This window comes from Bombina bombina, chromosome 6 (genome assembly GCF_027579735.1).
Source record: "Bombina bombina isolate aBomBom1 chromosome 6, aBomBom1.pri, whole genome shotgun sequence".
NCBI lineage: Eukaryota > Metazoa > Chordata > Amphibia > Anura > Bombinatoridae > Bombina > Bombina bombina.
In genome coordinates, this window is record NC_069504.1 from 648,687,873 (window position 1) to 648,707,056 (window position 19,184).

Here is a 19,184-nt window from a genome sequence, read left to right on the forward strand (position 1 = left end):
GTTTAAGTACCTAGGTATTATTCTCTCTAGAGACCCCAGACAGTGGTATGGACTTAACTTCAGACCACTAATCAAGGAACTAAGACGCACACTCCTAAATTGGACACCACTACCACTGACACTGTCGGGAAGAGTAGGGCTAATTAAAATGATCCTGTTTCCCAAACTGCTATATGCACTACAAATGCTACCCGAACTCATCCACAAACAAGATCTACAGGCACTGAACAGAGACATACTACACTTTTTATGGAAAGGGAAACGACATAGAATAGGACATAAAAAACTGACATGCACACCAGAGATGGGGGGACTAGCACTCCCAAATATAGAGTACTACAACTGGGCAGCTTTAGCTAAATATGTAATGGATTGGTTTTTGGACAGAAATGTTTTCACCAATAGCACATTAGAGACAGAACTTATTGCCCCGTGGTCATTAAAAATGCTCCCACACATGACTCGCACACAACTAGAGGGAATAGTGGGGCACAATACTATCTTCCTCCAACCTGTAAGAGCGTGGTGGAAAATCTGCAGGACCTTTAAAACAACATGCAAAAATACAGTATACCTACCCCTACGAGGTAATCCAAATTTCCAGGCGGCCTTCACCACATCGCCTTTTAGACAATGGGAAACAAGGGGATTGACTACTATCAGACAAGTCCTGACGCCAGACTAAAAATCTGTCAAATCGTTTGTCGAATTACAATTAGAATTTAATCTACCTCACAAACACCACTTCGCATTCCTATAGACAAGACACTACGTTCAAAGCATTCTGGGGATGGGAGACATGCCGGACACCAACCGCGAAATATATAAGCTACTGACCCTGACAAGAGGAGGACTGACCTCAATCTCACATACATGCAAAGCACTCCAAACGCTGACTAATAAAGCTACGAGGGATCAAATCCAACATAAATGGAGCACTTGGACTCCAAACCCAGTTACAGACCAAATCATTGAACAAAGTGTTTCAAAGGTGAGGAAGGCATCATTATCAAATGACATCCGGGAATCACATACAAAACTACTACACAATGCATGCATAACACCAAAGATGTTCCACAAATGGTGTCCTGAGACTTCGGGACTATGTCCAAAATGCGCACACCCAAACCCCAACATTCTCCACATGATTTGGCAATGCCCAAAACTCACGAGATTCTGGAACATGGCACACAAATGGGCAATGAGAGTTACGGGAGGGAGTATAGACCTAAACATTCACGCAGTAATATTCCTTCACACACATTCGGACACAAACAAGCATATGACATTTACACATAATGTCATACTGTTTGCCAGAAAGCTCATCTTCAAGAAGTGGATGGAGCCTGATCCACCAACACTAACACATCTCAAACTAGAATTACAACAGCAAATGATTCGGGAACAAGTAGACACACAGGGTGACATCTTAAAATGAACCAAACATTTCCTCAACAAATGGGAACCCTTGATTAGCAGCTTAGACTTAACACATCAGAGACAAATTCTGTATCCACTCAAAAACTCAGAATTCGTTCTGGAAGCCCAGTTACGAGGCAAATGGAACATTTTCTAAACTTTCCAATTAACAAGGTAATAAACCAATAAAGAGACTAAGATGAGAGACAAGAACAGAACCCTGGGGGGGCGCCCTGGGTTAACTCAGGAGAGAGTAGGAAGCTGAGCTAGATGGGGAGGAGGGGGAATTAATCTGTTGATATATGAAACCCAACATCGATTGAGAGACTCACTCATAATGGAGCTGCAATGACTTGCTGATTGTAAAGAACTACAAAATATCAGAGACTCTTGGAGAACTTTTGATCGGACCCAATATGTTATCCAAGCTATACTGTTATCTGTTGACTTGCTAGATAGGGGGAATTAGTTATAATAAGTTAGACAAGGAGAGAGAGAGGATAAGTAATGTCTGGAGTAGCTATGTTAATAGATTATAGAAGAAAATACAGTGCTGTCTTTGGTAGCAATTTTTGTCATCATATTTTGCAATTTTGTTGTGCATACCATTTGTTGCCTTGTTCAGTGCTGGACATATAAATAAAGAATTAAAAAAAAAAATTCACAACTTTAGGCAAAAATGTAAATGAAGTCAGCAAAATAACTTTATCCTGATGGAAAATCAGAAAAGGAGACTCACAAGAGAGAGCAGACAATTCAGAAACTCTTCTAGCTGAAGAGATAGCCAAAAGGAACAACACTTTGAAACAAAGTAGTTTAATATCCAAAGAATGCATAGGCTCAAAAGGAGGAGCCTGAAAAGTCTTCAAAACCAAATTAAGACTCCAAGGAGGAGTGATTGATTTAATAACAGGCTTGATACGAACCAAAGCCTGAACAAAACAGTGAATATGAGGAAGCTTAGCAATCTTTCTATGAAATAAAACAGAAAGAGCAGAGATTTGTCCCTTCAAAGTACTTGCAGACAAACCTTTATCCAAACCATCCTGAAGAAACTGTAACATTTTCGGAATTCTAAAAGAATGCCAAGAGAATTTATGAGAACACCATGAAATATAGGTTTTCCAAACCCGATAATAAATCTTCCTTGAAACAGATTTACACGCCTGTAGCATAGTATTAATCACCGAGTCAGAGAAACCTCTATGACTAAGCACTAAGCGTTCAATTTCCATACCTTCAAATTTAGCGATTTTACATCGTGATGGAAAAACAACCCTTGAGAGAGAAGGTCTGGCCTTAAAGGAAGTGGCTAAGGCTGGCAACTGGACATCCGGGCAAGATCTGCATACCAAAACCTGTGAGGCCATGCTGGTGCTATCAGAAACACATGCTATTGTTCCATTATGATCTTGGAGATCACCCTTGGAAGAAGAACAAGAGGTGGAAAAATATAAGCAAGTTGGTAAGACCAAGGACCTGCTAACACATCCACCATCTCCGCCTGAGGATCCCTGGACCTGGAAAGGTATCTGGGAAGTTTCCTGTTTAGATGGGAAGCCATCAGATCTATTTCTGGAAGACCCCACATCTGTACAATCTGAAAAAACACATCTGGATGGAGAGACCACTCCCCCGGATGCAAAGTCTGACGGCTGAGATAATCCGCTTCCCAATTGTCTACACCTGGGATATGAATCGCAGAAATTAGACAAGAGTTGGATTTCGCCCAAGAAAGTGTCTGTGATAATGCATTTAGATTAGAGGCGGCCTTTAAGGTCTAAGAAATGAGCATATGAACCTCCTAGGTTTAGCTTTCAACTAAGAATACCAAGAGAACAAAGCAAAATTGGTGATAAAAGTAAATTGGAAAGTTGTTTAAAATTACATGCCATATTTGAATCATGAAAGTTTTTATGGACTTGACTGTCCCTTTAGGCAGAAATTCCAAAATTCTCAAAACTATATAACATAATTTATGTAAGAACTTACCAGATAAATTCATTTCTTTCATATTGGCAAGAGTCCATGAGCTAGTGACGTATGGGATATACATTTCTACCAGGAGAGGCAAAGTTTCCCAAACCTTAAAATGCCTATAAATACACCTCCCACCACACCCACAACTCAATTTAATGAATAGCCAAGTAGTGAGGTGATAAAATAAGGAGTAAAAAAGCATACAAAAAGAGGAACTGGAATATAATTGTGCTAGCGCATCCACCATCTCCACCTGAGGATCCCTGGACCTGGAAAAGGTATCTGGGAAGTTTCCTGTTTAGATAGGAAGCCATCAGATCTATTTCTGGAAGACCCCACATCTGTACAATATGAAAAAATACATCTGGATGGAGAAACCACTCCCGCGGATGCAAAGTCTGGCGGCTGAGATAATCCGCTTCCCAATTTTCTACACCTGAGACATGAATTACATGAAATTAGACAAGAGTGGGTTTCTACCCAAGAAAGTGTCTGTGATACTTCTTTTATTGCCAAAGGACTGCGAGTCCCTCCCTGATGATTAATATGTGCCACAGTTGTGATATTAGAGAAGTAATGGATTCTTATTGGTGCGCAAAATACCCCTTGCACAAACACCTATCTTCTCCCAAAAACAGATAGATAATAGGAAAGGAAAAAATGTTACAGTTTGGTGTAAGTGTGCTGCCAGCAACAGGGGGTTAATATATAACTGGAAAAGACAATGTTAACTAGAATCAGATTAAATAAAAAGTCAATATGTCAGACAATGGATAAAATATATAAACATTTATTATACTAGACATAAATTTGTTCAATATTACAGATCTCTTACCTGTTCTAAGTAGTCTAATTTATTTAAAACGCTCTTTAGTAGAATAAAATAAGCAAACCTAAGATATATAAATATAATGTGTTAAAAAATGCAATGATACTGCACCTAATAACTAGCTAAAAACATAGATATGACTTAATCACAGAAATATAAGCGGTGCACCAATGAGGGATTTATGGAATCCTGATATGATATGTCACCAATCCACCTTTTGTATAAAATATAACAATGAAAAAAGAAGTGCCAATGCAATCCTTTGCAATCCTCCGTTCCTTTAGGTTTGTTATGTTGGACAAAGTAAAGTTTATGTCCGTGATGCAACCATCAACGCGTTTCACCACTTGTCATGGCTTTTTGAGAAAGCCATGACAAGTGGTGAAACGCGTTGATGGTTTGTCCAACATAACAAACCTAAAGGAATGGAGGATTGCAAAGGATTGCATTGGCACTTCTTTTTTCATCTACAAGTATCACACATGCTCTGCGCAGAGTTGAAATTTTCCATACCGGGACGGATCTACTTTTTGAAGAAGACGGACGGGCGTGTGACATCACTGACTATCCGTGGGGCTGCAACGTTACCTGTGCCAGACGGTGAGTGGATGACACATACCCACAAACGGACAGACAGGCACCTAGAGGTAAAGTAGCCGATAGTGCGAGTGCAACACACGATCCATCTACAAACTATTATGCCTTGCTAAAACTGGGCACTCTGTAACAACAGTAAAAATAAAGAGAAAAGCACGCAGGAACATACACCCAAAGGATCACTAACAAACACATTGGGACAAGCCTTTTAAAATACGTTTTAACAAAACGATTATACTTATAAACCAACAATTTATCCCTCATCGTAACTTTGTTAGGACATCTGTGCAATAAATAACGCACATTAAACCATTGTTATATTTTATACAAAAGGTGGATTGGTGACTTATCATATCAGGATTCCATAAATCCCTCATTGGTGCACCGCTTATATTTCTGTGATGAAGTCATATCTATGTTTTTAGCTAGTTATTAGGTGCAGTATCATTGCATTTTTTAACACATTATATTTATATATCTTAGGTTTGCTTATTTTATTCTACTAAAGAGCTTTTTAAATAAATCAGACTACTTAGAACCGGTCAGAGATCTGTAATACTGAACAAATTTATGTCTAGTATAATAAATGTTTATATATTTTATCCATTGTCTGATATATTGACTTTTTATTTAATCTGATTCTAGTTAACATTGTCTTTTCCAGTTATATATTAACCCCCTGTTGCTGGCAGCGCACTTTCACCAAACTGTAACATTTTTTCCTTTCCACAGTTGTGATATTGTCTGTCTGAAAGTGAATGAAAAGTTCTCTCTTTAATAGAGGCCAAGCCTGAAGAGCTCTGAAGATAGCACAGAGTTCTAAAATATTGATTGGTTACCTCGCCTCTTGAGGTTTCCATGCCCCTTGTGCTGTCAGAGACCCCCAGACAGCTCCCCAACCTGTAAGACTTGCATCTGTTGAGATCACAGTACAGGAAGGATGAACAAAAGAGGCCCCTTGAATAATCCAATGATGGTCCAACCACCAGGACAGAGAAAGTTGAATGTTGGGAATTAAGTATATCAAGTGTGATATCCGAGTATAATCCCTGTGCCATTGATTCAGCATGCAAAGTTGCAGAGGTTTCATATGAAAACAAGCAAAGGGGATCGCGTCCGATGCTGCAGTCATGAGACTTAAACTTCCATGCACATAGCCACTGAAGGGAATGACCGAGACTGAAGGTTTAAACAGGCTGAAACCAATTTCATTTGTCTCTTGTCTGTTAAAGACAGAGTCATGGACACTGAATCAATCTGGAAACCTAAAAAGTTGACCCTTGTTTGAGGCATCAAGAAACTCTTTGGTAAATTGATCCTCCAACCATGTCTTTGAAGAAACAACACTAGTTGATTTGGGTGAGATTCTGCCAAATGTAAAGACTGAGCTAGTACCAAGATATCATTCAAATAAGGAAACACAGCAATTCCCTGCTCTCTGATTACAGATAAAAGGGCACCAAGAACCTTCAAAAAGATTCTTGGAGCTGTCACAAGGCGAAATGGAAGAGCGACAAATTGGTAATGCTTGTCTAGAAAAGAGAATCTCAGAAACCGATAATGGTCTGGGTGAATCGGAATATGAAGATATGCATCCTGTAAGTCTATTGTGGACATATAATGATCTTGCTGAACAAAAGGCAGAATAGTCCTTATAGTCACCATCTTGAAAGTTGGGACCCTTACAAAACAATTCAAAAATTTTCAGATCCAGAACTGGTCTGAATGAATTTTCTTTCTTTGGGACAAGGAATAGATTTGAATAAAACCCCAAACCCTGTTCCTGAAGCGGAACTGGTTTAATTACCCCTGAAAGCTCCAGATCTGAAACACACTTCAGAAAAGCCTGAGCTTTCACAGGATTTGTTGGAACATGAGAGAGAAAGAATCTTCTCACAGGAGGTCTTACTCTGAAACTTATCCGATACCTTTGAGAGACAATGCTCTGAATCCACTGATTTTGAACAGAATCTGCCCAAATGTCTTGAAATAATTTCAATCTGCCCCCCATCAGCTGAACTGGATTGAGGGCTGCACCTTCATGCAGACTTGGGGGCTGGCTTTGGTTTCTTAAAAGGCTTGAAGATGGCTTCCAATTGGAACCAGAGTCTTTAGGGGAAGGAGTGGTTTTCTGTTCTCTATTCTGACAAAAGGAAAGAAAACGATTAGAAGCTTTAGATTTACCCTTAGATTTTCTATCTTGAGGCAAAAAAACTCCCTCCCCCCCAGTAATAGAGGAAATAATAGAATCTAACTGGGAACCAAATAAATGATTACCCTGGAAAGATAGAGATAGTAATCTAGATTTAGATACCATGTCAGCATTCCATGATTTGAGCCATAAAGCTCTTCTAGCTAAAATAGCTAAAGACATAGATTTAACATCAGTTTTGATCATATAAAAAATAGCATCACAGATGAAATGATTAGCATGTTGAAGCAAACGAACAATGCTAGACAAATAAGGATCTGTTTCCTGTTGTGCTAAGCTATCCAACCAAAATGTTGATGCAGCCGCAACATCAGCCATAGAAATGGCAGGCCTGAGAATATAGCCAGAATATAAATAAGCTTTCCTTAGAAAAGATTAAATTGTCTTATCTAAAGGATCCTTAAAAGAAGTACTATCTTCCATAGGAATAGTAGTACGTTTGGCAAGAGTAGAAATAGCCCTATCAACCTTAGGCACTTTTTCCCAAAGCTCTAATTTAGCCACTGGCAATGGGTACAACCTTTTAAACCTAGAATAAGGAATAAAAGAAGCATCAGGCTTATTCCATTCCTTAGCAATCACATCAGAAATAGCATCAGGAACAGGAAAAACCTCAGGAGTAATCACAGGAGGTTTATAAACAGACTTTAAAAGTTTACTGGTTTTGTTATCAAGAGGACCAGACTCCTCAATATCCAAAGTAACCAATACTTCTTTCAACAAAGAACGAATATACTCAATCTTAAAAAGATAAGTAGATTTATCAATGTCAATGTCTGAGGTAGGATCTTCTGAACCAGAGAGATCCTCATCAGAGGAGGATATTTCAGTATGTTGTCGTCATTACAAAATTCATCAGTTTTATGAGAAGTTTTAAAAGACCTTTTACATTTATTAGAAGGTGGAATAGCAGACATAGCCTTCCGGATTGCATCAGCAATATAATTTTTCATATCAACAGGGATATCATGTACATTAGATGTTGAGGGAACAACAGATACTGTACTAGTACTGATAGAAACATTTTCGGCATGCAAAATCTTATCATGACAACTGTTACATACTACAGCCGGAGCTATAATCTCAGCTAACTTACAACAGATACACTTAGCTTTGGTAGAACTGTGTTCAGACAGCATGGTTCCTACAGTAGCTTCTGAGACAGGATCAAATTGAGACATCTTGCAAAATGTAAAAGAAAAAATAGCATTTAGACAAAATATTAAATTTCCTCATATAGCAGTTTCAGAAATGGGATAAAAATGCAAACAGCATAGCCCTCTGAGCATAAAGAAGGCAAGAGGCATATGGGAAGTGGGGTAAAATAAAAACCACATTTTTTTGCGCCAAGTATGACGCACAACGCAAAAAAAATTTGGCGCCAACAAACATCCAGAAATTACGCAACTCGCGTCATGAACGACGCAACTTCATGCCAAACAACTTGGCATCAACTTAGACTCAGGAAATTACAAACTTGCGTCATCATAGACACACATTCGCGCCAAAAGGACCTTGCGAGCCTAATTTTGCACGCGAAATTAAAAAAAAACAAGTCAATTTGAAAAAGAGACTATACCCCAGGTAAGAAAATAAACTTCCTAAAACATGAGTCCCGTACTGAAACTGATAGCCTGCAAAGGAAATATACATAGACCTGACTCATGGCAAATATAAGTAACATTCATATATTTAAAACTTTATATTAATACATAAAGCGCCAAACCATAGCTGAGAGTGTCTTAAATAATGATACATACTTACCGAAAGACACCCATCCACATATAGCAGATAGCTAAACCAGTACTGAAAACTATCAGCAGAGATAATGGTATATAAGAGTATATCGTCGATCTGAAAAGGGAGGTAGGAGATGAATCCCTCTGACCGATAACAGAGAACCCTTGAAAGGATTTTCAGTGAGAGAAACCATAAAATCAATAGGTGTTACTCTCTTCACATCCCTCTGACAAACACTGTACTCTGAGAGGAATTTGGCTTCAATATGCTGAGAAGCGCTTATCATAGAAGAAAAAACAAGCACAAACTTACTTCACCACTTCCATAGGAGGCAAAGTTTGTAAAACTGAGTTGTGGGTGTGGTGGGAGGTGTATTTATAGGCATTTTGAGGTTTGGGAAACTTTGCCCCTCCTGGTAGGAATGTATATCACATACGTCACTAGCTCATGGACTCTTGCCAATTACATGAAATAAATATATTTTTACACTAGATAACCCAACGTATTGATCTAGGCCCATTTTGGTATATTTCATGCCACCCTTTGACTGCCAAATGCGATCATATAAAAAAATGGTTAACTCTTTCACAAACTTCGGGTATCAAACTAAAATTATTAACACAAAACTACTGTAGTTATAACACAAATGGTGGCAAAAGTTTCTCTAGTATCCCCTTTGCTCAGAAATAGCAGACATGCATGGCTTTGCCTTTGATTTTTGGTATTTAGAAGGCTAATTGAAGCTGCACATCACACATCTGAAACTCCTGGCAGTGAAGGGGTTAATCAGTTAGCTGTTAAGGGTAAAATGTATTGTAGTGTAGTGAATATCTCCTCACCTTCCACCTCTCTGATGCCTCAGAAATATATTACTTCCTCCACCCACTACTGCACCACTCTATTTATTATTGGCAAAAATCCAATGTGCAGTCTTGGGGGAGGATTTGTGAAAGGCATCCCTTTCAAGCAGTCTCAATGTAGGGAACCACCGCCACTCCAATTGTCCACTTTTCCATAGTGTAGGAACCCATCCCTCCCTCTCCCCTTCCAAAACATTTTCATACCCTCCCCTCACTCCACTGCGACGGACCACCCACAATCAGCGCTCCCTTACTACATGAAAACAGATACCCTCTGCCCCCAGCTGCATTCTGCACTGTCTAAGTTGACACCGGGAACCTCAGAACAAAGTACTGTGTTACATATTACCTACATCCATTTGGCTTAAGTGGTTAAAAATGCATTTGGCTTTTCTTAAAGATTGTAAAGTGTAAAGGGAAATAAAGGAACACATTAGCACATTACAGCATTTTATTATTGCACCATTGCTTATAAAAAAAATGATGTATTTAAACATTCAGCTTCAGATAAGCAATACACTGCTAATCCTGAACTGGACATGGCCAGTGATTGGCAGCTATGTTCACATGTCACACCTGATTGGCTTAGCAGTTATATTCAGCTCCAGACCAGTTGTTCATTGCTGTCCAGTCGAAACGCATCAGCTATTCTATGATGCTCAGAGGGGTTACGTGTTTTTTAACTTCGTTTGAAGTTGTTTTTGTGTGTTTTTACTCATGGAAAATAAAGTATTATATTTTTACTCCAGTGCTCCTCTATTTCCCTTTTTTTCTATGGACATTTGTATGACTCAGAGTTTTCTAACTCTTGCCCCTAAAGTAGTGCGAGAAATTCAGAGTATGCCGAGTGTATTGAGTGACATCAGACTCCATAGCTGATCACATGTTCCTGGAAGGAACGATGAGGAGATTTGCCCTGATTTGGTGCACTAGTAGATATAGGGATAAAAATGAAAAATACATTACTACTTATGGATTATGCTACAAATTTGTCTCTCATTACAAAGCAAGGGGACAATATTATTTCTACAAATTTGGTGCAAAGTTTTGCCCCAAACTTGTCGCACTAATAGATATAGAGATAAAAATGAAATAAATACACAACATAATATAGCTAACTTCCTTTTTATTTGTTGGAAAAATCTATATGCACCATGTTTAAGTCATGTAATACAAGTCCCACACTCCACTTCGCTCCATATTTGACTCAACAGTTTTCGCACCAATTATGACGCAAACTTCTAAACAACCCACATACTAGTGAATTTTTCCACCACTTTTGATAGGAATATGCATAATCACATGATTTATGACATCTGCCAATCAGATTCAAATATACATTATAAACTATCACTAACGAATCAAATTGCTCAATACTTGTGTCATTGACCACTCATAAAAACTTGTAAGTGCCATTTTTTACATTGTGTATTACACGTTGAAAGTATGTATATGTGAAATTAGTATTAAAGATAAACATTGATGATGACATTAGGACACACAGTGTAATATTTTAGACAAGGATTTTCAAATTCGATTCGATGTTTGATTCAATAGAATCTTAAGCTGATAGCTCAAAGGGATAGCCCACCTAACTTTAAACTGTCATTATTCAGATACAGCAGAAATTAAAATCACCTCTTTACTGTCATGCTATTTTCATTGTATTTCTTCCTTCTCTTGAATTTCTTTTTCAGTAAGCCCATTTTATAACACCTGTGTAGGGGTAGTTTTGAAAAATAGATTGCAATCTGGAGGGGTTAGTCAGGTGCAGAGAGAAAACTAGCCCAGCTCTTAAAGGGACAGGAAACCCCAAAATATTCTTTCATGAATTGGATAGAACATACATTTTTAAACAACTTTCACATTTACTTCTATTATCAAATTTGCTTCATTCTCTTGCTATCCTTTGCTGAAGGAACAGCATTGCATTACTGAAAGCTAGCTGAACACATCTAGTTAGCCAATCACAAGAGACAAATGTGTGCAGGCACCAATTAGCAGCTAGCTCCCACTAGTGTAAGATATGTGCGTATTCTTTTCCAACAAGGGATACAAAGAGAACAAAGCACATTTGAAAATAGAAGTGAATTTTAAAGTGTTTTAAAATTACATGCTCTATCTGAATCATGCAACTTAAATTTTTACTTTCCTATCCCTTTAAAATATCCATTAATTGCAAATAAATACATATGATACTCTGATTACATGTTATATTTGCAATTATTCCTGCTCAGAATAATAATACATTTACAATATATACATATAGTGGTATAAATAAACACAGAGATATGACAGACTACATTGTTTATAACAAAAAAAGGAACTTAGGGACATGTAAGTTCCTTGTGCTTGTTCAGGGATAGTAATGAAATGGTATAAATAAATTTGGGAAAAGCACAAATCGATGACTGTTAGTTAACACCAGTCTGATGCTATTCGCACCGTCTGAAGAAAGAAAAACTTTAACTAATACACTTGCTGCTGGATTTTATTTGGGAATCCATCTATATTCCTGCATCAGTTTTGGGAGCTATCTTATTTGCTGAAGCCTTTGAAACAGTCAGCTGGGCGGCTGAGAAGTCCCAGTCTGTGTATATTGCACCTGGATGGTTAGCTGGTGTAACGTGCTCGTGCACGATTTCCCCATAAGAATCAACGGGGAGAGCCGGCTGAAAAAAAGTCTAACATCTGCCAAAAAGCAGCGTAAAACTCAGTAACGCAGCCCCATTGATTCCTATGGGGAAATAAAATTTATGTCTACACCTAACACCCTAACATGAACCCCGAGTCTAAACACCCCTAATCTTACACTTATTAACCCCTAATCTGCCACCCCCGACATCGCCGACACCAACATTATATTATTAACCCCTAATCTGCCGCTCCGGACACCGCCACCACCTACATTATAGTTATGAACCCCTATTCTGCTGCCCCCAACATCGTCGACACCTACATTATATTTATTAACCCCTAATCTGCTGCCCCCAATGTCGCCACCTCCAACCTACATTTATTAACCCCTAATCTGCCGCCCCCAACGTCGCCACCACTATACTAAATGTATTAACCCCTAAACCTAAGTCTAACCCTAAACCTAACACCCCCTAACTTAAATAGAATTACAATAAATCTAAATAAAATTACTATAATTAACTACATTATTCCTATTTAAAACTAAATACTTACCTATAAAATAAACCATAAGATAGCTTACATTGTAGCTATCTTAGGGTTTATTTTTATTTTACAGGCAAGTTTGTAATTATTTTAACTAGGTAGAATAGTTATTAAATAGTTATTAACTATTTAATAACTACCTAGCTAAAATAAATACAAAAGTACCTGTAAAATAAAACCTAATCTAAGTTACACTAACACCTAACACTACACTACAATTAAATAAATTACCTACATTAAATACAATTACCTAAATTAAATTCAATTAGCTAAAGTACAAAAAAACAAACACGAAATTACAGAAAATAAAAAACAAATTACAGAAATGTAAGCTAATTACACCTAATCTAATAGCCCTATTAAAATTAAAAAAAGCCCCCCCAAAATAAAAAAAACCCTAGCCTAAACTAAACTACCAATAGCCTTAAAAGGGCCTTTTGCAGGGCATTGTCCCAAAGTAATCAGCTCTTTTACCTGTAAAAAAAAAATACAAACAAACCCCCAACAGTAAAACCCACCACCCACACAACCAACCCCCAAATAAAATACTATCTAAAAAAACCTAAGCTCCCCATTGCCCTGAAAAGGGCATTTGGATGGGCATTGCCCTTAAAGGGGCAGTTAGCTCTTTTGCCACCCAAATTCCCTAACCTAAAAATAAAACCCACCCAATACACCCTTAAAAAAACCTAACACTAACCCCCTGAAGATCAACTTACCGGGAGACGTCTTCATCCAAGCCGGGTGAAGTGGTCCTCCAGACGGGCAGAAGTCTTCATCCAAGCCAGGCAGAAGTGGTCCTCCAGAGGGGCAGAAGTCTTCATTCAAGCAGGGCACAAGTGGTCCTCCAGACGGGCAGAAGTCTTCATCCATCCGGCGCGGAGCGGGTCCATCTTCAAGCCATCCAACGTGGAGCATCCTCTTCATCCGACGACTAACACAGAATGAAGATACCTTTAAGTGAGAATTCTATCAGCCAATAGGAATTAAGGTAGAAAAATCCTATTGGCTGATGCAATCAGCCAATAGGATTGAAGTTCAATCTTATTGGCTGTTCCAATCAGCCAATAGGATTGAGCTCGCATTCTATTCCATTCAGCCAATAGAATGCAAGCTGAATCCTATTGGCTGATTGCATCAGCAAATAGGATTTTTTCTACCTTAATTCCGATTGGCTGATAGAATTCTATCAGCCAATCAGAATCTAAGGGACGCCATCTTGGATGACGTCACTTAAAGGTACCTTCATTCTGTGTTAGTCGTCGGATGAAGAGGATGCTCCGCGTCGGATGTCTTGAAGATGGAAGATGCCGTCTGGATGAAGACTTCTGCCCGTCTGGAGGACCACTTCGCCCAGCTTGGATGAAGACTTCTCCCGGCTTCGTTGAGGACTCCGGCCCGACTTGGATGAAGACTTCTCCCAGTAAGTCGATCTTCAGGGGGTTAGTGTTAGGTTTTTTTTAAGGGTGTATTGGGTGGGTTTTATTTTTAGGTTAGGGTTTGGGCGGCAAAAGAGCTAAATGCCCATACAAATGCCCTTTTCAGGGCAATGGGGAGCTTAGGTTTTTTTAGATAGGTTTTTATTTGGGGGGTTGGTTGTGTGGGTGGTGGGTTTTACTGTTGGGGGGTTGTTTGTATTTTTTTTACAGGTAAAAGAGCTGAGTACTTTGGGGCAATGCCCCGCAAAAGGCCCTTTTAAGGGCTATTGGTAGTTTAGTTTAGGCTAGGGGTTTTTTTATTTTGGGGGGACTTTTTTATTTTAATAGGGCTATTAGATTAGGTGTAATTAGTTTAAATTTCTGTAATTTGTTTTTTATTTTCTGTAATTTAGTGTTTGTTTGTTTTTTGTACTTTAGCTCATTTTATTTAGGTAATTGTATTTAATTTAGTTAATTTATTTAATTGTATTTAATGTAGGTAATGTATTTAATTGTAGTGTAGTGTTAGGTGTAATTGTAACTTAGGTTAGGTTTTATATTACAGGTACTTTTGTATTTATTTTAGCTAGGTAGTTTTTAAATAGTTAATAACTATGTAATAACTATTCTACCTAGTTAAAATAAATACAAACTTGCCTGTAAAATAAAAATAAACCCTAAACTAGCTACAATGTAACTATTAGTTATATTGTAGCTATCTTAGGGTTTATTTTACAGGTAAGTATTTAGTTTTAAATAGGAATAATTTAGTTAATGATAGGAATTTTATTTAGATTTCTTTTAATTATATTTAAGTTAGGGTGTGTTAGGGTTAGCGTTAGACTTAGATTTAGGGGTTAATAACTTTAATATAGTGGGGCGGCAGATTAGGCGTTAATAAATTTAGGTAGGCGGCGGCGATGTTAGGGACGGCAGATTAAGGGTTAATAATATTTAACTAGTGTTTGCGAGGTGGGAGTGCTGCAGGTTTAGGGGTTAATATATTTATTATAGTGGCGGTGATGTCCGGTTTTTAGCACTTTAGTTAAGAGTTTTATGCTACGGCGTTGTAGTGTAAAACTCTTAACTACTGACTTTAAAATGCGGTACCAGTCTTGACAGGAGAGGGTCTACCGCTCACTTTTTGGCAGACTCGTAATACCGGTGCTATGCAAGTCCCATTGAAAAAAAGAGGATACGCAATTTACAAAAGTGGATTTGCTGTATTTCCAAGTCTGGCCAAAAACGTGAGCGGTACATCTGTACCTGCAAGACTCGTAATACCAGCGGGCATTAAAAAGCAGCATTAGGACCGGCTAACGCTGCTTTTTAAGCCTAACGCAAAACTCGTAATCTAGCCAATTGTGTTTCCAGTCACAAGGTTATATATTTTTTTTTTCTCTGATATTCTGCTGTTTATTTTTAGAGTGTTGTTGTATACATTATGATTGTTCTTAGTACATTGTGTTACATTTGTTTTGATTGAGAGCGCCCCCTTGAGGATTGGTGTGCTTCCACACACCATATCTATATATTTTGGCTCTTCGCACCGTACTTGACGCACGTGTTTGACAACTTTTTTGATAAATAAGGAGATCATATTCAGATCCTCAGCAACAATGTTTGGCGATGTTTGGCGAACGTATTGACGTCGGAAAATGCAACATAGTTGACGCTTTGATAAATAGGCACCTAAGTATTTTGCACTACTTTTGTGTGAAAGGGATATGGTTATCTTGCACACCAACTTGGATTTTTTTTTCTTTTAACAGGTTTAACTATGCCTAGTAAAACAACTTTGTAATATAAATTTTTAAAAAATTGCGCTCTTTTCTTAAGTTTAAAAATGATAGATTTTCTGGCATGAGAAAGGAATGCACTTCAAAAGCCCAACCATGCCACATATGTGTCCCTGTTTTGCAGTTTGATAACGTATCATTTCTGCTGAATTCAAACATTGGAGATTGTGTTAACACAATAGCACACAAGCGTTGGGTGGTGTTTAACCATTGAAAAAAAAATTGCTGCAAACAAGGAGTTAAACTCTTCTCTTAATTTTCAGACTGTGCTGGTATGTTAATATATTGGAAGACTGAAAATGTTATAATTCCAGTACATAAATGGTTCCTTTAACTGTGTGTTTGTTATTATACATAATTTGTTTCCCATGAAAAGGACATTTTCATGCATGTGTAAATCATTACATAATTTTCCTTTGATTAGGATGACATTGTGACACATGAGCAGTAAACAAAAAAAAAATTCTGACACTTCCTAAAATGTAATGAAAAAATCCACATTTCTAAATGGTAAAGGCATTAGGAACATTGCTAAATCCTAGAATACGTACAGTATGACTACTGCTTATTTTCATACAGCAATCTAAGATTTACTTATTAAATGTGTGTGGTGCACGTCTCTTACTAGGGATTTTATAAAACACTGCTAGAAATGGTACAGTATCTTTGAGATGATGAGTAAGAGGGGCACAGTCTGTGCTAGGGGCTGTATTTAGTCAAACATGGGCAAAAGTGGGGTATCTTCCACTTGGTCATTAGACATGTGCCTGCTGGAAAATTTAGTTTTGTTTCGTATTGAATCTGTATTTTTTAATTTAGTTTTTGGATGCATTCAGATCTATTTGTTAATCGTTATATCATTCATTCGTTTTGGATGCATTCGGATTGATTCGTTATAGCGGTCATTTGTTTCGGATGCATTCGGAAGTTCGGTATGTTTGGATTCATACATTAGGTTATGTTACGTTGATTCTGATGGTTCCAACCAACACAAAAGGAATAATTTCACTGTTTTATCTCACTATATTTAATTGTAATATATCTCTATTAGTTTTTTTCTTATAATAAATATGGAACGGCAAAGGGATTGGGATTAGTCCAGAGAGTCAGACTATCGCGCCATGGCCATTTGAATAAAACAAATTAATCTGAACTAATTCGGATTTTTCGTTACAAATTGATTCGGATTAGTTTAGTTTCGCTATTAGGGTGATTCGGAGATTCGCATACATCCGAATCACCCGATTTTCGGCCGAATTTTGATTCGGATTGAAACAAATTGCACATGTCTATTGGCCAGTGAAAGAGAGAGTGGGTTAGGAGGACAACTTATAACAGAAAGATTCCTCCTCCTGCATAATAGTTTTTTTCAAATAAGCTTTTCACCTGTTTGATGACCTGTTGTTATTTGGCCAGTTGATGTTTAATCTACATCATTCCTGTGTTCATGACTCAGGTTATAAACTATTGTAAGTTGCTTTTTTTGTTGGTGTCCTCTTTGTGGTGTCAGACTGCTTGGGATGAATATAATATTAGGTTTACTTATCATGCTTTCTTTTACTTTTACCAGGTGTTTTCATGATTTATTCCCCCATAGTTGCACAACCAGTAAAACAGTAATTTTTGGCAATTAATCTTCATGAATTACATACTAATTTAAATGATGATATGTAATCTCAAATCTTCTATGCTTGTGTCACATAGTTGGGGATACAAATGGATGCTTTCCATGCGAATGAGACTTAAAATCCATTTTTAAGTAATACCAATCTGCTTTTGCTTTTTCAATTATTCTTTTGAACACATATTGGGATCATGAAAAAACTACTATTTTGTATTTTGCTTAACTGTGGATCTTCCTCAATCGCGCCTTTATTTGCTCCTAGCTTGTACCCTGCCTTCTCTTGGTTCTGCTTGGCCTTGAACACCAGAACTTACACTGATCATGTTTTCTTACATAAGTCCTGTGGGTTTGAACAGTCATCAACAGCATAACTGATGGCTACACTAAAGCCACCACCATTGTACATAAATATGAACTCCTGGTAAGGGGCTTCTGACCCCTGCCTCAGTAAGTAATGATACTTATATTGGTAAAAGTGTTAGTCCTACATATATGGTTTTATGTTTCCCAAGGTGTTGCCATTTAACTCCAACTGCGCCTAATTTTACAACAAAACCTAACCTCCTCATACTTGCCTACCATCCCTGGACTTCAGTACATTAATATCCCCAATCACTCTTAACCCTAGCCACTCTAGACTTCCAAACACTATTAACCCTAAGTGCATTGTAATCAGTGTTATTAACCTTAACAGGTCTAGCACCTGAAACCCAATCAACTACTACCTGCCCAGAGACAATAGCACTCAAGGACCCCCTACCCAGCCCCACAGCACAACCTCCACCCATAAAGAGAACCTTACAGTGCAACAACCTGTAAAAGACACCACCTGCTTTTAAGAACCCCAAGTATGTAAGACCACTGCTGGCTGATCATATGCTTATGTTTTTGCATACTATAAATGAAATTCCTTTCCCGTACCTCTCACTCACTGTCTTCTGCTCTCCAGCGTAGTATCACGTATAATCAGGAAATGTCTGGGTATAGTAAACTCTCCCCCATCTCAGGCACATCTACAACACACAGCAAAACTTTTGATAATTAACTTTTTAGCAAATATCTTGGCATGAAAATATATGTAGACAAGAAACATTATGGGAATGATGACATGGTGCACCTTAAATACGTTAAAATACAGTCAAATGGACATGAAACACAATATTTTTCTTTCATGATTCAGATAAAGTATGCAGTTTTAAACAACTTACCAATTCTGCTTCATTCTCTTGGCACCCTTTCTTCAAGGAGCAGCAGTGCACTAATGGGAGCTAGCTAAGCACATTAGTAAACCAATAACAAAAGGCATTAATTGTGAAGCCACAAATCAGCAGCTAGCACCAAGGTCCTGAGCCTACCTAGGTATCCTTTTCAACAAAGCAAATTATATAATAGAAGTAAATTGCAAAGTTATTTAAAATTTTATTCTCTATGTGAATCATAAAAGAAAATTTAGGGTTTTATGTCCCTTAAAAATCTTTTTTTTTTTATAGTGTGTAACTTGTGATTCCAATTAAAGGGACATG